We start from the raw sequence: 26,987 nt of genomic DNA, 5'->3' as shown, positions 1-26,987 counted from the left end.
CCGGATTACTCGGCGGCATGTGTGATACGAAGTCCCGCCCCTTGGACCACTCCTGTGATAGATGTCACATGTCCCGGAATCGGACCAGTGTTCTGTCTATCATAGGAGCCAGTCCAGGAGGTGGGACTTCATATTACAGCGGCTGCCGAGTAAACGGGAGATCCTCGCTTTGTGTAATCCGGCGCCTCTAATGTCCGTACACTGGTGAGGCTGCATTGATGGACAGTGGTGAGGCTCCATTAATGGACACTGATTAGGCTGCATTGATGGGCAATTGTGAAGCTGCATTGATGGGCACTGGTGAGGCTGCAGATGGGCACTTGTGAGGCTGCATTGATGGGCAATGGTGAGGCTCCATTGATGGGCACTGATCAGGCTGCATTGATGGGCAATTGTGAGGCTGCATTGATGGGCAATTGTGAGGCTGCATTGATGGGCAATTGTGAGGCTGCATTGATGGGCAGTTGTGAGGCTGCATTAATGGGTGCTGGTGAGGCTGCAGATGGGCACTGGTAAGGCTGCATTGATGGGCACTGACTCTTATTTTGCTTCAAAGTTCTTTATTTAACATTTACATTTTTTCCTGAAACTTCCATCTTAAAATTAAGGTGCGTGTTATACGCCTGTGCGTGTTATATGCCGATAAATATGGAATTTAAAAGTGTAAATGAACCGGTAGTCAGTATTTCCTGTATACATTTTCTGTATTTATTATAATTTACTATCTATATAACCCTATAGCCTGTCAACTTTGATTACTAATATTGTAGGGCACATGTGTCACACTCAAGGCCCGCAAGTCAAATCCAGCCCACCAGTCCATTTCATGTGGCCCTCACATCTCTCCTGCAGATGCTGCTCCACCCTCTCCATCCCCCTCCGTCCCCCCCATCTCCAACCCTACCTTTTCTCAGCAGTCGTCAGCAGAGAGGAGGTCAGAATTCCTCTTACAGATCCTGTGCTTCTCCATGCAGCTTCAACACCTCCCCGTCTTCTTCTCTTCTGGTCTCAACGTTCACCGGGCTCCAACACCTGACTCCAGCCCTCCTCTGGTCCTCCGCCCCCAGCTTCTTACCGGCCGCAGAAAGGGGGGGTGCACTGTGATGTAAATGAGGGTATCGGGGAATCTTGACTTCTGATGGTGGTGGCTGACATCTGTTGTAAGGGGGGGGGGGGGTGCTCTGGACATCTGCTCATAATTATTGTGAGAATAATACAATTCTATGCCAGTTGGAAAGGAGGGTTGCACACCACTGTTATCATCCTCAATAAACTTTATTGGAGACTGCTGAGACTTGCATTATCTGCTAAAGGAGTGTGAGTGGGCGCTGTGCTGTGTACCTGCCCTTCACGGTTAAGTCCTAAATTATTATTAAAACCAGTAATCAAATGCAGAGGCAATAATTTAATATGAGTAGATACATTGATATAGCCTTACAGATACAACCGGTCCTTTGAGAACAACCATAATGCTGATGTGGCTTGCAATGAATTTGAGTTTGACAGCTGCAAAGCACCCTGGGACATGTAGTCCCTTGGAGAGACTGCTACATTGTGTGGGATGGCTGCAGAATTACAGATCCCAAAAGACTTGAGGATACAAGGAGGAGACGAGGGGATTCTCTTTACTGTCTGCTCAGGGAAAGTTCCAGACTTGGAAAAAAAAAAGCGGACATCCAGGGAGACTGTTGAGCCCTAGGGCACTTACCCACCAGGGCAGCCTACTCGCCTGCATCCACAGCCTTACAGAGCAGGTTAGCCGGTTACCATCTGCATCCACAACCCTACAGAGTGGCTTAGCTGAACATTATCTGCAGCTGCAGCCATACAGAGAGGGTTCGTCGGAGCTCAAGCCACCATTCCACGAGTAGTGCCTCCGCCGTTGGAACCCACCACTGAAGCATAGGATTGGTGAGAGATTTGCTAATCCATCAAACACTCTGCACCACAAAACCAAGCAAGACTCCAGGTACACAGTTTTCCATGAAGCCTTGATCAAGTTATTCCTGTCAGAGCCCTTCTTCAAGTCCCCACCTTCTTGAACTGGGAGTATCTGGAAGCCAATCAACATCACCATTAGTGTATCTCCAAAAGGGCCCCAACCACACCGGCAGAAATAATGTTTTTTTTTCCCCTCATTTTTGGAGATTATTCCTCCCCGTTTCATAGTATTTACATAGATTTTAACAACCCATCTTAACTAGCAGCTTCTTATGGGGTTAACACTACATAGCTTTTACTTACTGGAGTCCATCTTAGCTCAGAACTGCAGGAGGGAGAGTGTACTTAGCTGAGAAAGCCTCTTTTCCAAATTAAGTAAAAATAAATGCCATGAAGACTCCTGGGATGTATGACATCATTTAGGCCTAGGCCAAAAACCAGGAAGCAACTGAAAAAAAAAAAAAAGGTTAAAACAAGTAAACATAATATACCTTCCTACAGTATCTATTCACTAATAATGGCAGTATAGAGTTTAAAAATATGTAGCGCTGGTAGATTTTGATCTACCGCTTATAGGTAAATTTAGTGGATTATCTGTTTTATACATAGTCAGATTTGCCTCTGTTCCAGTTTGGCTGTGTTGCATGTAGTTTCACACTGTGCCTGTGGGTGTCGTTGTCGCCATGGGTCGGTGTTGGAAAGGCAACGTGCTGAAGCGTATGGGTGCTCCTCTGTCCCGGAGATAACTCGGTGGAGGTGGTCCTCCGAGTTGCATTCTGGGAGAGGGTATTTATGAGACTGACGCCATGTTTTGAGGTTCTTTTTGTTCCACCTGCTGGCCCTCCTGGCCGACAGGTATGTGTTAGGAGTACTACCGCGTGGTCCTCCGACTGGGAGGACCACGTTGCTGCAGCGTGTGGGTGGGCCCAGAAGCCTGTCTGGGGCCTACCACAGCGGCGAGGGAATGGTCCTGTGCTGTCTGTCCTACGGGAAGAAGCTGGACAACTGAGAAGATCCCAGGGGAGGACCCGTCATGGAAGGATCATGCAGAGTGCTGGTCTGGAGAGGGGCCTGGTGACTCAGTTGGAGGACGCATGCTAAAGTTAACCTACCACATAGTACTGCCGGGTCGGCTTAAAGGTTCTAGTGCTGTGTTTGCTATCCATCGTAAACCATTACATCCTGTGGCAGAGGATCGTACGGGTTTCTATTCCATTCAAGTCTGTGGCAGAGACTTTTGTTCTTGCTGCGTGCCGGTTGCTAGGTTAGTGAGAGAAACCTATCCGGGCGAGCAAAGATTCAACTCTAAAAGGAGAGTGCATTCATCTACAAGATACCAATTCATAATGCTACATCAAGAAAAGGTGTTTGAACTTCCCTGCAACTCTTCTTCTACCTCTTTCCTGCTAATTCCTTCAGTTACTCTTTATTAAAGCATTGGAAAAGATACTCAAGTGTCTGGTGTCTACACTGAATGCTATTAAACTCAACGGGACCCTAGACACGGTTCTGGTGAAATTGAAGTAACAAAGGTGACAGTAACAGCCCACTTTAAACCAGCAGCTCCACCGTGAGTTAGTGTTACAAATAGTTAAAGCAGAATTTCACCCCTTCAATGGACTTGCTCCTCTCCATCCAGCCACCCCCGCTGCACAGATTTTTTTTTCTTGTTTACTTGCTTTTTTTCAAGTTTCAGCCCACCCCCCATTCTTCTAGGTGCATGAGGTCAGTGCCCCTGGTGCCTCCTGGGATATGTGATGTACATATCCCAGGAGGCAATGGGAGCCCTGCACATCACCTCATTTACTAACGGTGGAGGGGGACAGACCTAGCGGTGGTTCATCAGGAGGGTGCGCCAGAACCTGAAAAAGCCATCGTGGCCTCTCCAGCCTCTTGATGATGTCACAGGGGACCCGGTGGCTGCAGAGAAGAGGATCTCAACAGAACAACACTGTATCTGCTGTGTGGTGAGTATCTGGATTGTGGCCGGGCCAGCATCAAGTAAGCAGGGGGGAAAAATAATAATGGGGGGGGGGGTAAAGTTCCTCTTTAATGTTGATTGAGAGAGTTTGGTTCAGCTTTAAAGTGGTTGTAAATGCTAAAGGTTTTTCACCTTCATGCATTCTAATGCATAATGACGGCGGCTGGTCGGCAAGTGGTTACTATCACTTTAACAGAAAACGGAAGCATGCAAAGTATAGTAACTCATAGTAGCTGACATGGGAATTTATAGATAGGCAACTCCTATCCTCATATTGATTAGTGGTTCCAAAATATTAATAACTACTGCAGTAGGGAACAGACACAAAAGATACACTCCGCATCTTTCCAAATAACTGTTCTTCTTTATTATGACGCAATTGAATGTTTTTATACACATGATTACGTAGGTATCACAATAATATTACAATTGTACTTGTATGGTAACAAGAGGTGTAACAGAGGCAGACTAATTCTAATCAGGACTCAAAAGAATGAAACATATAATGAAAACATTATTAGTGCCATGTGCACAGTGAGGGCAGTGTGCAATACATACAAAATAGAATACAATTATATACAGAACTTACAAATTTCCTTTACAGTAACCAATCAGAAGCATTCTGTTATTGTTCTTAAAGCTCTAGACAAAGGTAAGCTGAAACTTGATTGGCTCCCTTAGTTAATGCTGTTTTTTTTTTTTCTTTTTCTTTTTCTTTGCATTTTGTGTTTCTTTTTTGACCTACGAAGTAAGTTTAGCTTTAAAGAAAATATACACCACCTGCAATTTTCTATAAAGAACTTCTTTTTTTTTTTATAATCTAGAAATTAAAAGTAAACAGTTTTTAAGAAAAAAAAAAAACAGCGTCAGGAAATTAAAGCCGACAGCCCTGGTTTATTTGAAGTATAGCTTTCAATGATGACAGCAAACATTTGTCCATGTTGAAGAATATCTCCATATTCTGCGGAGGGATGGCCGCTTGGCCTCTCTTGATTACATTTGGTGAAATTATGCTTGGAACACGAAGGAAGCTATAACAAGGAACTGCCAAAACCTCAGACCACATAAGTCATATGGTGGACCATACAGTTGCAATGTTATTTCTATAAAATCTCCGTGCCAGTAGGCAAGTGGTTTGAGTGTGTTCCTGTGCACCTTACAGGGTGGGATCCGAAGGACGGGCTCCATGGGCTGTAAATCTCCTCCATCCGTCCAGGACACATGTTGTGGGATCACATTCATCTCCAGCCATTCTTCTGCAGGAAGGATGCCTTTATTCGGTCTGAGCCTGCCAGAACTTCCAAATGTTCTTGGAAATCCAACAGAAAAATAACAAACGGTGGAAATTGCAGTGCCATAACGCCGCTGAGCCGTTTGAACAGATGTGTTTGCACAGTTTGTGACGGGAATGTAAATGTTTTACTGTGCCCATTATATTTTCCTTCCTTCTTCTGTTAAACACATAAATTTGTAATAAGACCTGGATGGGAAGAAGGCTTTGGAATCTCGTAATGCCTTTTGTAACTGATTGGTAGGGCTGGAGTAAGTGTCCTTGGATACGGGAATACACACATATATCAGCCCGTTCATCGTGCGGCCGTCGTGGGCTTCTGTTCAGCAGAGTGGTGGTCTCCTGTATAAAGAGAAGACACACATATGGTGCTCCTGGCACGGCTTCTTGACAGATTCGTCTTTAGAGAAAAAGTTGTTCCTTTGGAAGCGGAACTAAACTCTCTCCATCAACATGAACTAGTTTTAATCCTTATGCTGCTAGCAATAGTAAATAGATAAGAAGGTACACTAAATTACCAAAAGTATTGGGCCGCCTGCCTTTACACACACATGAACTTTAATGGCATCCCAGTCTTATGCCCCGTACGCACATCGGATTTTCCGACAACAAATGTTGGATGTGATCAAGTAAAGGGAAAGTGCTGCACCAACTCAAATATGAAAAGCCGCCAACACTAACAATCGGACTAATTGTATATAATAAGAAAAGCAAAAAGTGTAGCGCTATGAACTCAAATAAAATCACAACAAGGGTATATAAGTGATATCAGAGGGGTTTACAGGTAAGCAGACCACCTCTACACCTGTGCACAGAATTAGAAACGTGAGTGATACCACAATTTGTATATATAGGTGAGTATCTGTGAATGGTGTAAATGTGTCTCATTGGAGACCCTTTAAACTTTCTAAAGGAAAGAATGTCAGCAATAAAGTATTTAACACATCAAAAAAGTGATCAAAAGATGGCTGAAATAAATATATGGACTAAACAGTCTCTGAGGGTTAACAGTTCTTTTGAAATGGAAGGTGTTCAAAAACTTGTATTCATATCTTGCACCACCACGTACATGTCAAACCCAGGGTATGTCTTCATATAAACCCAAACTTTCAACTGGCAGAGATGAAAATGAAATGCCCTCACCGGAAAAGATGGACTCACTGGCCGTTGGCGGCGAGTCATACAGGCTTTAACCGTCTAAGCGGTAGGGTTAACAGTGATTCCAATCATAGGAGGGTGCCAGGAAGGACTTCACGACCTCAACGTTCTTAGGGAAACTGGAGAAGGACCCGCTGTTCCTGTGTTGGTTAATCTTGATCAGGCTACGTATCCAGATGTAAGCTGGGGTCCTCCGCTGGGTACCGTTCACTTGGTGGTAACCCCCCACATCCAGCATGGGAAAAAGAAAGAAAAAGGCTTCCACATGGTGTAAATCCGGTAATAAAGGAAAGAATTTATTGATAAAAAACTTTCAATAAAAAATTAGAGAGGAAAAAGTTTGGTTTAATTGAACAAAATTATGTGCAGTAAAATGAGGTGGCTATGATAGCGTAGGACACCCGACACGTTTCGTCTACCAAGACTTCAACTGGGGTATAATACATATAATACGGTCCATAGCTTTCTCCCTTACAAAAAGAATGCTGTGTGCTGCTTAAGTGTCCGGGTTTGGCTTGAAGAAAAAGCGGCAACCCTAAATATACACTATATTACCAAAAAGTTTCAGGACGCCTGCCTTTACACACACGGACTTTAATGGCATCCCAGTCTTATGCCCCGTATAATACCCCAGTTGAAGTCTTGGTAGATGAAACGCATCGGGTGTCTTACGCTATCATAGCCACCTCATTTTACTGCGCATAATTTTGTTCAATTGAACCGAACTTTTTCCTCTCTAATTTTTTATTGAAAGTTTTTTATCAATAAATTCTTTCCTTTATTACCGGATTTACACCATGTGGAAGCCTTTTTCTTTCTTTTTCTCATGCTGGATGTGGGGGGTTACCACCAAGTGAACGGTACCCGGCGGAGGACCCCAGCTTACATGTGAATACGTATCCTGATCAAGATTAATCAACACAGGAACAGCGGGTCCTTCTCCAGTTTCCCTAAGAACGTTGAGGTCGTGATGTCCTTCCTGGCACCCTCCTATGATTGGAATCACTGTTAACCCTACCGCTTAGATGGTTAAAGCCTGTATGACTCGCCAATGGCCAGTGAATCCATCTTTTCCAGTAACGGCATTTCATTTTCATCTCTGCCAGTTGAAAGTTTGGGTTTATATGAAGACATACCCTGGGTTTAACATGTACCTGGTGGTGCAAGATATGAATGCAAGTTTTTGAACACCTTCCATTTCAAAAGAACTGTTAACCCTCAGAGACTGTTTAGTCCATATATTTATTTCAGCCATCTTTTGATCACTTTTTTGATGTGTTAAATACTTTATTGCTGACATTCTTTCCTTTAGAAAGTTTAAAGGGTCTCCAATGAGACACATTTACACCATTCACAGATACTCACCTATATATACAAATTGTGGTATCACTCACGTTTCTAATTCTGTGCACAGGTGTAGAGGTGGTCTGCTTACCTGTAAACCCCTCTGATATCACTAATATACCCTAGTTGTGATTTCAAATGTTGGATGTGAGCTTGTTGGCGGAAAGTCCGACCGTGTGTATGCTCCATCGAACATTTGTTAGCGGACTTTCCGCCAACAAATGTTGGCTAGCAGGTTCTCAAATTTTCTGCCAACAAATTTTTGTTGTCGGACTTTCCAATCGTGTGTACACAAGTCCGTCACACAAAAGTCCATGCTTGCTCGGAATCAAGTACGAGCCGGAAGCGCTCGGTCTTGTAAAACTAGCATCCGTAATGGAGATATCATGTTGTACGTCTTGTACGTCACTATGTTTGTAATTGTTGGCCAACATTTGTGTGATCATGTGTATGCAAGACAAGTTGGAGCCAACAACCTTCAAACAAAAATCCACGGTTGTGTTGTCGGAAAGTCCAATCGTGTGTACGGGGCATTAGTCCCAGTCTCATTCTGGGAACTCTGATGTAAGTGGGGGCTTTGGTGAGCAGAAACCCCCTTACATCAGAGTCCCCCATTACACCAGAGTCCATAGCGTTCCCCCTTACAAAAAAAAATACTGTGTGCCACTTAAGTGTCCGGGTTTGGCTTGAAGAAAAGGTGGCAACCCTAAATATACACTATATTACCAAAAGTATTGGGACTTTAATGGCAACCCAGTCTTAGTCCATAGGGTTCAATATTAAGTTGGCCCACCCTTTGCACCTATAACAGCTTTGACTCTTCTGGGAAGGCTGTCCACAAGGTTTAGGAGTGTGTCTATGGGAATGTTTGACCATTCTTCCAGAAGCGCATTTGTGAGGTCAGGCACTGATGTTGGACGAGAAGGCCTGACTCGCAGTCTCCACTCTAATTCATCCCAGAGGTGTTCTATCGGGTTGAGATCAGGACTCTGTGCAGGCCAGTCAAGTTCCTCCACCCCAAACTCGCTCATCTATGTCTTTATGGACCTTGCTTTGTGCACTGGTGCGCAGCCTTGTTGGAACAGGAAGGGGCCATCCCCAAACTGTTCCCACAAAGTTGGGAGCATGAAATTGTCCAAAATGTCTTGGTATGCTGACGCCTTAAGAATTCCCTTCACTGGAACTGAGGGGCCAAGCCCAACTCCTGAAAAACAACCCAACACCATAATCCTCCCTCCACCAAATGATTTGGACCAGTGCATAAAGCAAGGTCCATTAAGACATGGATGAGCGAGTTTGGGGTGGGGAAACTTGAATGGCCTGCACAGAGTCCTGACCTCAAACCCATAGAACACCTTTGGGATAAATTAGAGCCAAGTCTTCTCATCCACATCAGTGCCTGACCTTACAAATGCACTTCTGGAAGAATGGTCAAACATACCCATAGACACACTCCTAAACCTTGTGGATAGCCTTTAAAGTTGCGTGAAAGGGAGTTGTCCCAATACTTTTGGAGATATAGTGTATTTCATACAAAGGAAGTAATACAAAAAGAAGAGGATACTTTTTCATACAAGTACATGGTAACACATATCAGAAATATGAAATTCAATTTTGGGGCAACATACACTTTAAAGGAATGCCAGGGTTTTGCGGGAAGGGGTTTTGTTTACAACCCATGTAACCCCATCCTCCAATTTAACCTGCCTTAAAGCATGGCTAAATTTAAGAACAAAAATTAAACATATTGCTATTTACCAGTCCTTAGATGGGGTGGCTGAATTTGTGTTCCTCATGTGTTTTTCTCCTGGTGGTCCTGCCAGGAACACACTTCTTGCCCTAGGGTGACAACCATACTGTATCTTGGAAGAGTAACGTTGTCACCCTACGAAGGGAGAACCCAGAAAGTTATCATATGACAAGATTCCTGGCTGGATGAATAGTTATTTTTTCTGCACTTGGTGAACAGAAATAATGAAAAAAAACTGTCCATGGTGTAAGCGAGGAAATAGGAGAAATTTATTGTGAGAGCTTGCATAGTATTTAACCTCCTTCATCCCCTTTCTGGGTTTAAACAGGATCAGATGCTTCTATTTTTAGCTCCAGCATCATCTGCTGGTGAAATACAGTATTGCAGGTACTAGTCAGATGTAACATTTATTACAATACATTCACATCAGTCTCTGCACTCAAGGAGTTTACAATCTAGGGCCCAATCTCATATGCATACATACTTGGGCCAGTTTGGACAGGAGCCAATTTACCTACCAGCATGTCTTTGAAGTGTGGAAGGAAATCAACATACCTAGAGGAATTCCTCACAAGCATCAGGAGAACCTGCAAACTACATGTTGATAGTGTCCTAGCTGAACATGTAATCAAACCAGGGAACTCAGTGCAGCAAGACAGACGTGCTAACCACTAAGCCACTGTGCTTCCTTAGTAGCAAACAGATAAATGCAGTATTAGAAAGCAGAGAGCCAAGTTGAGGAGAAGCCCATACCTTCAGGTGTTCAGGAGTCCTTCATCCCATGCCAGAACAATGTGGCTAATCCCATTAGTCCTGCACTTCTCCTTCCTTGCTTCCCCCCCTAAGGGGAAGCTCCCAGAAGCTAGAGCCTCAAAGATTACATCTTTGTATGCGTTGGTCTTTGCACTGCTTCCCATCACGAACCAACCACAGGTGGACTCCCGACAAACTAGATGCCACTAGCAGTTGCAGGGTTGGCATTATCCCACTTTCCATGATACTGTTAGGACATACAAAATATACCCAGGCACATAGTTAAGTGCAGAAGGAGAATTCCTATTAGCCAAACCCAACGTCAGCAAAGAACCAATGTGCATAGATGCATGAATATGCGCGAACAGCAAATTCCTGTTAGCCAAAACCACACTTGTACAACTGCGCGAGTGCACGCCCATCACTAGATTGGTGCCAAGTGGGCTATTTAAACACCTCTGCTGCAGTAGGACCTTGCCTTATGGTCTACAACGTTCTGCTACCTGTTACCTGTTCCTGTGCTTGATCCAACGCTGTATCCTGGCCTAGGCCAACAAGGCCCAGGCCTAGGGCAGCACTTTGCAGGGGGGCAGCCGCCCTATGGGGCGGACTGGGCTGAGAGGCAAATTAGTCTAGCGCACCCATAAAGCGGCCGCACTGCTTCTGGTATGCGGGCGGCCGGCATTCCGCAAAGGTGGAGGGGGTGCTGCTTCTAATTTTGACTGTCCTCTCATCCTGGACCACAAACCTTCCTCGCTGTGCTATATGTTATCTGCTGCACCATTGGCGTGTTTATATCTTCTTAGCCCTCGCCATAAAATTATCAGAAATTTGTGCTTAAATTAGAAATATAGGCAACACTTTTTTTTTTTTTTCATTTTGGATAGAATAAGGGAGAGTTATAGCCCCTGTCAGTTTATTTTTTATCATCCCTGTCCCATTGTAGAGATTTCCCTTCACTTCCTGCCCCATAGCTAAACAGGAAGTGAGAGGAAATCTATGCAAATTAAGGGAATCCATCCCCCCCCTCCCAGGCCCTCAGAACTAGTGTCCCCACTCAAAAATTTCAATGCGGGTCTTAAACACCAAGGGGTGTGGCCTTGCCAGGAAGGGGTGGGTCATATTTAAATTAGGGGGTGCACGAGTTTAGTTAGGCCTAGGGCAGCACAAAACCTAAATACACTACTGGCTTGATCTCCTGTTGCCGTTCTGCTATTTCGTCTGACCACGCTTGAACTCTGCCTGAACCGACCCAGCCTACTGCGCCTGCTGCCCTGCGTCATGTCCCAGCCTGCTTCCAAGCGCACACAGACCTCTCATCTGCAACCACCTACACCAGAACTGCCAGGCACTTGTGCCAGTCCAGGCTCTTGTACCTCTTGGTACCTTATCAGGGGTACGAAGCCGGAGGTGTAAAAGATCGCCTTCTTCTCCACGTCAGACTCCATCACCAGGTACGTGACAGATAGACTTCATTTACTACTCTGGGGACCTCTAGCAGCTACCTAGGCATTTACATTGCCAACTCTTCACTACAGTTTTCTCAACCCTAACTATGGCAGCATCTAGTGGCCAATTTGAAGAGCCACCGGGCCCCTCTGTACCCCTACCCTACACATGTAAAGAAAAACATATGATGATTTTGCCAGAAATCTTCCTAACTTCCTGTCTAAGCTGACAATGCTGCTGTCAGGAGCGTTAGCGCTCCTGCTCCGTTATAGCTGCTGGCTCCATCATCCTGGTTTTGGCTGTGGCTTGTCTGTCTGTCCACCTGCACGGTGATTGATTGTGGCCAGACTCTGGGTGGAGACCAAACCTGATTTAAGCCAGCTAAACCTTTAGTCGCATGCTTGTGATAGAGTGTGTTAGAGTGTGCAATATTTGATCAAGCTCCCTGTTTGTCTTCCCTGCTCTGCTAGATTGGATCTCCCTGTGTATGACCTTGGATTAAGTATTGGGCTATCCTCTTGAACTCTGCCTGCCTTTTACCTGGACTGTCATTGAACCACTCTGCCTGTCTCCAAACGCAAGTACCTGTTTGCTTTGCTCAGTTCGCACCTGCCCTGGCCAGGCACAATAGCATTGTGTATAAGTCCTGGGGGCAACCGAATACCAGTAGGCCTGCTTACCTTATGGGAAAGGGGGCTAATATAGGTGAAGAACACAGTAGCCAGCTATAGTGTTTGACAACCTGTGTTTGGGGTAGGTGAGGTGAGAGCTGCACTGAAATCCCAAGCAGTTATCAGCCCTGTCTGGTTCTTCCTTGCTGGGCTAAAGAACACCTTCCCCTTATGTTATGAAGATGAGTAGAGGGGAGGTGCTTTGTGTGGGAGGAATTTGGAACACCTGGAGGAAATCCTCACAAGCATCGAGAGAACTTCCACACTCCATGTAGATATTGTCCTGGAAGACAGGAACATGAATTCAAACTGTTCTGCCCACATTTGGGAAAGCCATGAATTCTTTTGGCACAGACCAGCACATGTGTAAAGTTGTACACACGGGCGGACTTTCCAGCAACAAAGGTCAGACAGTCTTTCTGACGGGCTTTCGATGGACTTTTGATGGACTTCTACTGGACTTTTGAACGAACGGACTTGCCTACACACAATCACACCAAAGTCCGACGGATTCGTACGTGATGACGTACGATCGGACTAAAATAAGGAAGTTGAAAGCCAGTAGCCAATAGCTGCCCTAGCATCGGTTTTGGTCGGACTAGCATACAAACGAGCGGATTTTTCGACCTGACTCGAGTCCATCGGACAAATTTGAAACATGTTCCAAATCTAAAGTCCATCAGATTTTCACACGAAAAAGTCCACTGCAGGTCCGATGGAACCCACACACGGTTGGATTGTCCGCCGGATTCGGCCCGTCTGACCAGTCCGGTCGAAAAGTCCGCTAGTGTGTATGCAGCATAAGTCAAAACTTGAGCCTGGAAACACTGCCCAACTTTGGGTAAGCCATTCATAGGTTTTATTCTTAGCAATGAATAGGAAGGCTAGGTGGGATGGGAGATTGGGGGGGGGTGCTTGTAGTTAAACCTATACTTTATAGCACACTCCAAACCTTTTGCTGTGGACAGAGTAGGGAAGGGTAAAAATATCTGCCACAGTTTTATTACTATCTGTGTCCACAATAGCAAGATTTTCCCTCACGTTCTTTGTGGTCACAGGGACAGGAAATTGGCAGCATAAAGCTGGCCATACATGAGACATTTTCTTTTATTTGACCTGCTGGTTGAAAGAAAGAAGATGGGGGCAGGAGGCGGAGCCTAGCAGAGCAGACATGCATTGTTAGAGCTCCACACCGCTGAGGAGAAAAGAGAAGGACAAAGCGGAGCCTGCAGGCTCAAAAGGTATCCATTTGAACCTTTTTGCCCCAGGGAACAAACTGTGAAAGTTTGGGCAGGAAATATGGTACTGGGAGGAAACCGTGGCAGAAATAAAAATCACCTCACAAAGAGCTCACAGGCACTCACTGCAGCTGAAGCAGCTCCAGTCACCTCACAAGATACAGCATCAGGGCGCTCTCACAGACAGAAAATGTCACAGCAAGACTCTCCATTTGAGTCAGATACAGAACAAATCCTCTCACAAACTTCTCCACAAGCCTCCTCAGTATCCCCAGTAATATTATTACAATTTGAAAAGATGCTTCATAAGGCTTTAAAACAAACCTCAGACCAAATAACAAACAGCCTAACCAAAGAAATAAGAGAGCTGGGAAACCGCACCGCAGCCTTAGAAATAAAAATGGATGAAATTGAAATTACAACCCAAGAAATTATAACAGAATTGGAACAATTAAAAAAAGAGAATTTAATACTTCAAACTAAGCTCGAAGATTACGAAAATAGAGCCAGACGTTCAAACTTGCGCATAAGGGGAATACCTGAATCTGTGACAGACCTGCAATCTACTATTACTGCTCTATTACAAGAACTAAAGCCAGATATCCCTATTGAACGTTTAGAACTGGACAGAGTACACAGAGCCCTCACAGCCAAAAAGAAAGATGGACCCCCACGTGATATAATCACAAAATTTCATTATTACAGAACGAAAGAACAAATACTAATTACTGCAAGAGAAAAAAAGGAACTTAATTTTCAAGGACACAATTATCAAATTTTTGCTGACCTATCCCAACTTACTATTACTAAAAGACGATCCATGAAACCCCAACTAATGGAACTGCAACGCCACAACATTATGTATCAATGGGGCTTCCCCTTTTCAGTCAGATTTAACTACCAAGGTACAATTTACAGAAGCAGATCAGCAGATGAACTACAACAAACCCTTTTAAAATTAAATCTGACAGAACCCACAAGCAGCAACACTCCCACACGCAGAAGAATGGCATCATCTTCACCTTCAGGCAGCACCCAGAAAATTTCAGAACAAAATGGGAATCATCATTCTCACAAAAGAGGCCGTTATGCCACATCATCCATGGACCAAGAAGATTCAATAGACTGACATCCTAATTCCTGATATCTCTTAATTTATTATACTAAGAGATGGTTCTCTATAAAAAACCTATATTTATAACTGAATGTAACTGCATTCTGATAGTCACACACTGTGTGGGATCATGTTACATTCCAGTTATATTTCTTATTACTTCTGATTCATATAGCCTTAGAATATATAAGTGAAATAAGGAAATTCTTGTTCAGTTATATATTATCAGGTAATAACAATAGATTTATTACTTTTTAGGACAAATATGTTCAATAATCCAGAAGTAATGGAAGCTTTTTCTTTCTTTTCTTAAAACAAATATACTATTACCTAACTAGTTCCTAGAATTATGTTTTTGTTTATTCTAATCTGAAGCAATACAACCTCAATTTTATGAGTTAACATATCTAAACAGTTACATATGAATAAAATATGTAATTGTTTACTCTAAAAGGGTTAAAATCCCAAAAGAATTCAAACTATCTTCATCAATACCAAAGTTATTAACAGTACCTTTCTAACTGAATTATTTAGCCTAGGGCAAGACTAACCATATACAACCACCCTGGAATAAATAATTTCAACAAAAACTATATTCTGCACTCCAATTAATGAAACATCATTTTGATGTCTTTTGACATAGCACTTCTCTCCTGTAAGCGGAAGATGCGTGTACCCCCATTAGCCCTCCTCATTCTCCCAACCATATTATGTGGGAGTGTGACGAAGGCACTTATTCCCCTGAGAGAGATATTTATTCTCTTTCACGGGTAAATTGTGATTACTTGCAAAAAATAATTTATACAATGTATCATCTAGTCTCATATGTTTTTTGTTTACTCTTTACTCCAGAATTCACTGGTTTCTTTTCTATCTATTCATCTCTTCAGTCCACACAGGTTGATCTGTGCAGTCAGCTCTGCATAACAAAAAGTAAGTCAAAACTATTTGATCTATTGCCATGGCACCACTGAATATACTTTCCCTTAATGTTCAGGGAATAAATGTCCCTCAAAAAAGGACCAAAGCCTTCCTTACTTTCCATAACAAGAAGGCTCACATAGTATGCCTCCAAGAAACACACTTCACCAAAGATTCTACTCCAAAATATATTTCTCCTTTTTATCAACAAATTTACACGGCTTCTGCCTGTACCAAGCAAAGGGGAACTCTAATTGCATTTCACCGATCCACACCATTCACCTTATCATCAGAAATTAAAGACTCAGAAGGTAGATACCTGATACTCATGGGTTATATAATGGATACAGCAATCACGGTGATTTCCTACTACGCTCCTAACAAACAACCTACACCATTCCTCTCACATATATTACAAGTGATTAATACACACAAAATAGGAACAGTGATAATGTGTGGGGATTCGAACCAGGTCCTCCTCCCATTTCTAGATAAATCACCTTTTACACCATCCAAAACAACCTCTAGATTACCTTTTTCTCAACTTCTTTCCAAATACAATCTGGTAGATTCATGGAGAGAAAGTAACCCAATGAAAAAGAAATTCACTTATTTCTCGCACCCTCATCAAACCTTCACCAGAATAGATCATATTTTTCTAACAATAGGAATGATACCAGAAATTATTGCATCAGATATAATTCCGATTCCGTGGTCTGACCATAATGCAGTATACACTACTATAGCCTCAGCCATACCAAAAGCGCATGACCCAACATGGTACTTACCGGACATAATGCTCAAACACCCACTACATCAGATGGCCATTGAACAAGCTTTAAAGGAATACATATCAATTAATAATACAACAGACATCTCCCCAATAACACTGTGGGAAGCTCATAAGCCTGTCTTGCGTGGTACAATACAAAGACAAATGGCATTATTTAAACGGGAACGCAAAAATCTAGCAAAAAAACTAGAACTCAATTTTAATGCAGCCTACATATCATTTCAAGATAATCCATCTCAGAGTACAAAATCTCATCTGGAAAAATCTAGATTGGAATACGATCTATTTCTCACTGAGTCAGTTGATAAATCCCTCAAACGCTCCAAACACAATTTCTACATGAATACAAACAAACCAGGTACATATTTGGCTCGGGCATTAAATTCAACTATCAAATCTTTCAAACCAATGCGTTTGAAATTATCAAAAAATGTTTACACTTGTAATCCAGTTAAAATAGTCCATAAATTTCACTCACATCTCGCAACTTTATACAAGACAAACAATGAATTTAATCCTACAGAAGCTGAATCCTTCTTCTCAAAAATAACCTTACCTGAGTTATCTCAGAATCAAAAAAGCAGTTTGGATGAGCCTATAACTATAGATGAAGTTGCTAACGCCATAAAAGACCTAAAACTTAACAAAAGACCAGGCCCAGACGGCTACTCGGCTTTATACTATAAAACATTCTCAGAAATACTCTCTCCCATTCTCACTGAAACTTTTAACAAACTTCTAGATGGACATTCTTTTCGGCAAGAAACACTAATGGCAATTGTTTGTATGATCCCAAAACCCCTTTCTGATGATACTTCCTGTGTGAATTATCGGCCTATCTCTCTGTTAAACCTCGATATTAAATTATTAGCAAAAATAATAGCAAAATGCCTCAATAGCATTATAGGAAAATTAATACATAGAGATCAAGTAGGCTTCATGCCAAATAGACAGGCAGGCGATAATATACGCAGGGCAGTGTTATTGGCACATATTGCTAAAAAACGGAAAATCCCTTTATGTTTTCTATCTCTCGATATTAAGAGGGCATTTGACACAGTATCCTGGCAATATATGCAATATTCATTACAAAAATGGGGTTTTGGACCCCACTTTTTAACATGGATCAAAGCATTATATAATAAACCCAAAGCCTATATAAAATATGCTGGATACAAATCTGAAGCCTTTAATATCGAAAGAGGTACCCGACAGGGTTGCCCATTATCTCCCTTATTATTTGCCCTTATACTCGAACCCATGGCCCAATACATCAGAACAAACCAAACTATAACTGGCATTGAAGTAGGAGGTATTACACACAAATTATGTATATTTGCAGACGATATATTACTTTTTCTATCATCACCACAGGTCTCTGGTCCTAACTTAATACCAGCTCTTGATGGATTTGCAGCCCTATCCGGCCTTATGATTAATCCTAAGAAATGCCTAGTGCTTAATATTTCACTCACAAACATGGAATTGATCCCGGCTAGGGCTGCACTCCCATTCACATGGGCAGAAAAATCAATCCCATATCTTGGAATTCATTTAACAGCATCTCATTCTGACTTATTCTCAACCAATTATCCTCCTGTATTAAGACAGATCACAAATCTAATAAAACAATGGTCGCAACTTCCTTTATCCTGGATAGGGAAGATTAATGCAATCAAAATGACTATTCTACCCAAATTGCTTTATCTATTCAGAGTCCTCCCTATTCCAATTCCTTCCTATTTTTTGAGAATAGTACAAAAAAGAGCAACTTCGTTTATATGGAGCTCTTCTAAACCACGTATACCTATACACACACTACATCTTCCCAAAAATAAAGGAGGCCTGGGATACCCTAATTTTACTAACTACTACAGAGCAGCACATTTGGCCAGTCTGTCCAAATACCATGCAAAACAGGAAATCCCATTATGGGTATTTATAGAGGCTTCAGAAAATGACCCTCTATTAATATCAAATTTATTATGGCTTGATCCTAAAGACCGCTTTAAAATTCATAATCCCATAACTAAACACTTCTTATCTCTCTGGGATAAACTAAAAACCAAATATCAGTTACAATCTCCACACAATCCTCTCCTTTCTTTTATCAGAAATCCGGCCTTTTATCCGGCATGGATCTACCCAAATTCTTTTAAAGCTTGGACAACATCAGGCATTCAGACACTAAATGACTTCATAGCATCTAAATCATTCCTTTCATTCCCATCGCTTAGAGAAAAATATGATCTACCAATCTCTGAGATATTTAGATATCTCCAAATCAAAAATTTCTATACACCATTCCTAAAGGGGGATACACCATTATCCCAATTATCCATTTTTGAATCAATCTGTACAAAAGATCCATTTGCTAAAGGTACAACTTCATCACTTTATAATCAATTATATGGAGTAGCAAATCTTAATAGACCCTCTTACGTTCAGAGGTGGGAGGAGGACCTGGGACGAACTTTAGAAGACACGGACTGGTCTAACATATGGCTCACATCTAAGTCATCTTCACCCAACATCTTAGCACTGGAGACAAATTATAAAGTCCTAACTCGCTGGTACCTTGTACCCGCTAGAGTGGCAAAATATTCACCTAATACCTCAACTCTTTGTTTTCGAGGATGCCCAGAAATAGGCACATATTTACACATATGGTGGACGTGCCCAGTAATCCAAACCTTCTGGAAGGAAGTCTTCGTGATTGCATCTAAAATATTTTAAAAAATAATACAACCAGATCCAAATTTAACTTTACTTAATCTAAAACCGGAATGGTTAACACTCTCTCAATTCAAACTTATGATCCAACTAATAACGGCTGCAAAACAAACAGTGGCCAAGGCATGGAAATCTCCTACATTGGTACTAGCAGATGGTGCTAAGATGGTAGCCATCGATCAAAATCAAATTCCAAAATTTGAAAAACTTTGGCATCCTTGGATAAAACAACAGTTCCTGTCAAACTTCAATGATTCTGTCCTGTTGCCATGGTAACAGATTAAATGACTTACAGAGACATCCATTCTAAGGCTTCAAAGAGAACTAAAAAGAATAATAAACTGACGAGTGGGACAACCTTGTGGACCATACCTCTACCTTTCAACCCTTTTTCTTCTTTCTCTTTTCTTTTCTCCACCTTATGATTAAAGCTCATTATCAGAATTTATTTGACCTATATACAGTCTACTTGTAAACAATATGTATAGTAGGTATAAATCATTTAAATACCTACAAAAGTAACTAAGGAAATGATATATATCTTTAATTTAGGTTTACGTGAACCCAATGTTTAATATTTGAAATTTCATGATATCTACCTATATAAACCCTACTGTAAAACAATGAGCTTACTTTATAGATCCTTGTAAACTTACTTTATGTATCTTTATAACATTGTATACTCAATAAACTTCTTTTGACAAGGAAAGAAAGAAGATTACTCAATTCCTCCATCCACACCGAGGATGTGGATGGAGGAAGTACTCCCGCTGAGCCTTATTTTTTTTGACCGCAGGGAGTATTCCTAGCCGCCAGAGGTACCCTCATCAGCACCGCCGGATATAGAAGGCAGCACTGATCAACAGAACATTTTCCAACAGGCTGGTTTACACAAGTCGATTGATATATCGACTTGTGTACAACCAGCCTGCCTATACATGTTCCCTACTGAACAGAAATACAGACAGCCATAAAAAAAAAACAAAAAAAAAACCACCTTGTATTATTAGAGCAGACTTTTTTAACCAGGGTTCCATGGAACTCTAGGCTTCTTTCAAAGGTTGCTAGGGGTTCCTTGAGCAGTAAGTATTTTTAACCTCTTAGATAAGTGCCACTGATACCAATGATATGTTGTAGCTATCTTAAGAAAGGCCATATTAGTGTGTCTGCACAGTAACTGAATGGGAGCACAGATGTAAACATCATGAGAGGATGTCACCATTGGAGGAAGTTAAGCTTGAGATAGTTTAGGGGGCAAGGGATGGGGGTGGCAGTGGTTGGTGGGGTTTACATGTGATTTCAACTTTACAGAGCCTTGAAAAAGTAATCATACCCCTTGGAATTTTCCCCATTTTGTCATGTTACAAGAAAAAAATGTAAATGTATTTTATTGGGATTTTATGTGATAGACCAACACAAAGTGACACATAATTGTGAAGTTGAAGGAAAATGATGAACGGTTTTCACATTTTTTTTTACAAATAAATATGTGAAAAGTGTGGGGGGTACATTTGTATGGTGCCCCCCGGAGTCAATACTTTGTAGAACCCCCTTTCTCTGCAATTACAGCTGCAAGTCTTTTTGGGGATGTCTATACCAGCTTTGCACATCTAGAGAGGGACATTTTTGCCCATTCTTCTTTGCAAAATAGCTCAAGCTCTGTCAGATTGGATGGAGAGCGTCTGTGAACAGCAATTTTCAAGTCTTGCCACAGATTCTCAATTGGATTTAGGTCTGGACTTTGACTGGGCCATTCTAACACATGAATATGCTTTGATCTACACCATTCCATTGTAGCTCTGGCTGTATGTTTAGGGTCGTTGTCCTGCTGGAAGGTGAACCTCCTAACCCTTAGTTAGGGCTATCAGAGTAAAGGTGGTTGAATACAAATGCCCCCCACACTTTTCAGATATTTATTTGTAAAAAATTTTGAAAACCATTTATCATTTTCCTTCCACTTCACAATTATGTGCCACTTTGTGTTGGTCTATCACATAAAATCCCAATAAAATACATTTACCTTTTTGGTTATAACATGGCAAAATGTGGAAAATTTCCAGGGCTATGAATATTTTTTCAAGGCACTGTATTTCACAACATGTTAAATTGTGAATCCCAATGACATTTGCTCCCCATATCTAGCCTAGACTTTTTTGTCCTAAAAAGAGTCATCGGGCAAGAAGACTGAATTTTCAATTTTTCAAATAGTTTATCGCCCTTTTTTATTGGGTTGGTGATTTGCTTCTAAAAGGGGGGCCTCTTCCTCTTAAGAACTGGTCTATTGTTAACAAGCATGGCCATAGGGGCTGGTATTAATATATGCACCTACTAGTAGGGGGCTATAGGTTTGCTTGCAGTCTTGCAGTAGGGATGCCAGCTTGTATACCTGGCACGCAATATACAGTATCTCTAGCAGGTAGATGAACATGTGCATGTTTTAAAATTAAAAACGTAATGGGATCTTCTGTGTTCATCCCTCACTTTCATCTTCCTTTTCTTTTCCTGGTTGTATGTTGCCAATTTATGAAACAAAGGTATGCACAAAATATTAGAAATCTTAGGCTGAATGGCTCTAGGGTTGATACTTAGAAATCCTATGTCTTATTCTCAGAATCCCATAGACTACCTTAAGAACTGTTCCCCTATGCTCTTGTGTCCTTTTACCATTTTCCACTAGTATTATATTGGTTTATGTGCTTTTTATATCTGATATACTGGACACATTTGTTTATGCAATCATATGCTTGAAGACCACTGGAGGTGACACTGGGAAACCTTTTGTTCAACTACTTGTCCATCATTAGGTTTTTTTTTTTTGTTTTTTTTTACTGACTGCTACTTCTCCAATATTTTAATTCAAAGTGGGTTGTAAAGGTAAAGGTTATTTTTTTTTTAAATGACAAACATCTCTATACTTTCCTCAGCCACGAAACTCCTCTTCTCAGGTACCCCACTGGCGCTCCTGGCTCCTCCTCTATGTCCAGTGCCTCCCATGGAAGCACTTGTGCATGTTCACTGCCGGGCCTCGCTGCTGTGTCCATTGACACATACAGCGGGACTCGGCTCCACCCCCGGCTCCCTTGTCACTGGCTTTGTTTGACAGCAGCAGGAGCCAGTGGCTCCTGGTGCCCCAGCAAAACCAGTGAAACATGGAGAGGGGAGAGAGGGAGAAGAGCTGAAGATGTGTACAGCGCTGGGTCAAATCAGGTAAGTAAGAGCTACTTTACACTTGCTTCAAAACATGGCTTTCAGACTTGCTTTGTTAAAGCTCTCTGAATGCCAGTCAAAGCTCCTGTCACTAAATAAAATGGTTAGCTTACAGTCCCGTTTACACCTCGCATTTGCTTGGTGCTTCGATGAGGCTTCGAATGAGGCTTCGGTGGGGCTACGATGAGGCTTTGGTGGGCCTTCAGTGAGGCTTTGGTGGGGCTTCGATGAGCCTTTGGTGGGGCTTTGGTGAGGTTTTGTGGGGCTTCGATGAGGCTTCAGTGAGGCTTTGGTGGGGCTTCAGTGGGGCTTCAAGCGAGCTTTGCCATAGACTTCTATGGGGGCTTTGAAGACACTTTGAAGCACCACTAAAGTGACATGGGGTTTAATTTTTGAAGCAAAGCTGAAGCAAAGCAAAGTAAAAGCAAGGTGTAAACAGGACTGTAAGCTAACCATTTAATTTAGTGACAGGAGCTTTGACTAGAGTTCAGAGAGCTTTAACAAAGCGTGTTCGAAGCCTTGTTTTGAAGCAAGTGTAAACTAGCCGTTATTGTGTGTTGAAGCTGGAACAAGTGTAAATGAGCCCCCAGGAATGCATTAAGGTGGGGGAAAATTCAACATTTTAGAATTGTCCTTGAAACAAAAGGTCAGGGGGAAACCTGTTACAAGGACAGTTGACCAAGAGGGGAATTCTCCTCACTTTTGATTTCGATACTAACTAGGGCATTAACCCTTTAATTCCTAAAAAAAAAAAAAAAAAAAAAAAAAGATTTTGGCTATACAATTTTTTTTATAGGAGATTAAAGTGTGTGATGTTTAAATACTGTAGTACCGTATTTCTTCAAGAAAAAAACCTTTTAAGACCACAAATAGAGTACATTTTTGCATATACTGTATATGTGAATATATACTGTATTCGGTACAAGGACATTCTATCATTTTAGGAAAAGATCTTTTTATAAGTACAATAGTGAAGCCATAAAATGCAAAAAACAAAAACAATGTAATGGAAAAAAAAAAGACAAAATCATTTTACTCCAACTAATAACCAAAGTTATAATTAATAAAGACCAATATTGAACATTTTAAAACAGGAAATTTATACAGCTACCCATGGGGATTGGTGGGGGTCAAGAAGGACTTCTTTTTCTGCTGTGTGGAAAATTTTACAACAATTTTCCCGGGGGTTCTGTTTGGTTTTTCGGGCAAAACTGTAGAAGTTTTGACAGGTTGAAGTTCAGAGTCATGCAATATTTCGGTCTTATTACTGTGTCATTATGTCATTGATGGGATGGATTTGATACATGTACTGTATGTGTTGCCCTCCTAACCCGCTTGTCTTGAATTTTTTTTGTAGTCGTACTATCTCTCTTTATTTTGTAATGTGTTGCACCAAAAAAATCCTGTATAATAATGTATTAAAGTAACATTAATGTATAATAATATGCTGCACTGTATAAACCCATGTTATAATAATAATATAAAAAAAAAACTAGAATGTATAATAATGTGCTGCACTATATAAAACCCTAATATTAATAATATATTTGAAAAAAAATTATAATGTATAATAATGTGCTGCACTATATAAATTAATAAAATAATAATAATAATAGTAGCAAAAGCATATCTACACATTTTCTTACTTCGAGAATGTGTACAACAAAAAAACATATTAGCCTGAAATGATCTGGTTAATCAATCAGGTTAATTACACATAGTATGAACATAATATTAGCCTTATTTATATATTCATAGATGTTGTCCCCCTTTGGTCCTAATCTTGGATTTTACACAACGCCTGGCATCAATATTAGCCTTGCACACCGATTATCTGCTTTATCTTGGGCCGGATATAATAAGAAACGAGCTAATTGCCGAGGGTTTGATTTTGTCATATTTAGATCATTGTGACTATATTAGCTTTTTCTATCTAGTTATTTGATCACGTTATTTCATGTGGCCCTATGGGAATGATATGCATTGCTTTTAAACACTTAGGTAGTTTACAGGGTACTTGTCACCTTGAAGCGATATGCAAATTTACATGGATACATTTTCATATGTTTGTACATGAATAAATTGTTGTATTTCTCAGTTAGGTTACCCACCCTTGTCTCCAAGAAATAAGGTCCTGAAGAAGCATTGTATGTGAAACGCGTTGACCTCTTGGATGATGTTAGACGAAGGAGTGATCTGAATGTTATAAGAGATGCAACTAAACTTGGGATATATTTCCCGATTTGGAATTTTTATCTTTGTCTGTTTTTAATCATGTAATAAACTGATTGTAGTTTTTATATGTATGAAATCAACGAGGTTGTGTGTTACTGCCTGAAAAGGCCACATCCCTAATATGGATAGAGAAAGAAATCTCCCCTCAGAAAAATTGAGACTTTTCAGGGCTCAAGGAATGTACAAATGTCAAACATAATAGTATTAAATATATTGTATATATTTTATTTATTGGTATCAAAAAGGCATTTAAAAGGAAATAGCAGTATAAAACATACATACAAAAAACATGAAAAATATGTGGTCTGTGGCCACAAGGCAAAAAAAACACTGAATGTGGTTTTTATATGTGTATGTCTTCCTTGGTACCAGCAAAGTCCACAAGTTTCCCTTTGGTTCTTCTAGTATTTATAGTTAGGATGTAGTACAAATAATGGCATCTATGTTTAATATTAATGTATAATAATGTGCTGCACTATATAAATCAATAATAATATAAAAATAATAATAATGTATAATAATGTGCTGCACTATATAAATCAATAATAATAATAATAATATAAAAATAATAATAATGTATAATAATGTGCTGCACTATACAGTACTATGCAAGGGGTACAAACCATAAATGGCACTTTATATATATATACCTCTAATACACTACTTGAACTAACACCAAACCTAAAATATAGGAACATTTTTTTGGTCAGTTTTATTATAAACATTTTTTTTACAAAACAACGATATCATAAAATATATAGTGTATCAAACTGGTACATCATATAGCAGAAGTGCGTATCCTTAGGAGAAGGTCTACACGTTTCGTGGGTAGCCCGTTTCTTCAGGACCCATAAGGATATTTTATTTTCAAGAAATTTGATCACAAGCATAAAAAACACTCCTACGGTGAAAGAAAAATAATAAACTAAGTTAACAGAAATGATATATGCACAGATCAAAGATAGTCATAGTATTGGCACAGCATATGCAGTGATAGATATATTTCTGGAAATAACAATTGAAAAAGATCTTACCATTAAAAAAGCCCAGGTTAGTATGCACTATACAGTAAAAACCCATAATAATAATAATATTAATAATATAAAAATAATAATAATGTATAATAATGTGCTGCACTGTATAAATCAATCATAATAATAATAATAATAATAATAATATAATAATGCATAGTAATCTGCTGCATTAAATAAATTAATAATAATAATAATATAAATAAAACTTATAATAATATAAAAATAATAATACTGTATAGTAATCTGCTGCACTATGTTAATTAATAAAATTAACAATAATAAGTGTAGTAAAAAAACATTTCTACAAATTTCCTCTCCATGTTACTTTGAGAATGTGTACAAGGAAGTAACATATTAGCCTGAAATGATTACATCCTATACAGGTATGTTTCTGCTTTCCATCCAATTAAAATAGTAGACGGTACAACAGTTATCCATAAACATCTGTTAAGGAAACCAGGCCAGTAACTGAATAAACATACAGCACTCACAGACAATAAATGTTTCGCTAAATTGTTCTTAAAAGAAAAATTGACTCCCATAAGCCCCTCGCGTTCTCCAAAAGCACTTTAATGTATCATTCTGATTACTTGCAAATACCCTTCCTCTTTTTCCCATTAACATTATATTATTGATGTTTAATGAATCAAGTTATTTTTAATATGGAATTTCTGCCAAAGTTTCTTTTGTTTTCTTATTCTTTTGGATAAAGAGTTGGAAAATATCTCAGGTTTTGCTATCTGTGCTCCCATGAGTAAGCTCTGGTGGGAGAGTGAAACTTGTTGGGGGCATGGCCAGGCGGGGGTCCAGGCTGAGACTGCCATTCACTATCACTCTCTACCATTGCTATCTGTGCTGGTGAGGTTTCCTTCACTTGCTGGACTAATGAAAAGGAAGGGAGAGCAAAGTTCCGAAAGTGACTGGAAATCACAACTATGATAGCCATTACCCAAACAGGTGTACCCATTGGAAGATATTCCCTGCACTTCCTGTTCAAGTGACAACTGTTGTAGAGATAGTGTTCTGCCCCACCTTCAAGTATTTATTATATATATTATTGAACTGCATGAAGTTTTAAAATTTTTGTAGTATGCTGACGTCTAGTGGCAGTTTTGGGCCACTGAAACGTGTTTATCAATGGGATTTTGGTCTCTTCCTTTGTTTTCCTCTCCTGTTTAGAGCTAGTTAGTTTGGTCTTAGCTAGACCCTTCCCACTTTTTCCATGTTCCCTCAGTCAGTATTAGTTTTTTACAGGAAAAGGGCTTATGATAGTCATTGTCTACATACACTATATTGTCAAAAGTATTGGGATGCCGGCCTTTACACGCACATAAACTTTAATGGCATCCCAGTCTTTGTCCGTAGGGTTCAATA

This window comes from Aquarana catesbeiana, linkage group LG04, assembly GCF_042186555.1.
Source record: "Aquarana catesbeiana isolate 2022-GZ linkage group LG04, ASM4218655v1, whole genome shotgun sequence".
NCBI classification, from domain to species: domain Eukaryota; kingdom Metazoa; phylum Chordata; class Amphibia; order Anura; family Ranidae; genus Aquarana; species Aquarana catesbeiana.
The sequence above is the reverse complement of the archived record's forward strand: the minus strand, read 5'-3'. Positions refer to the sequence as shown.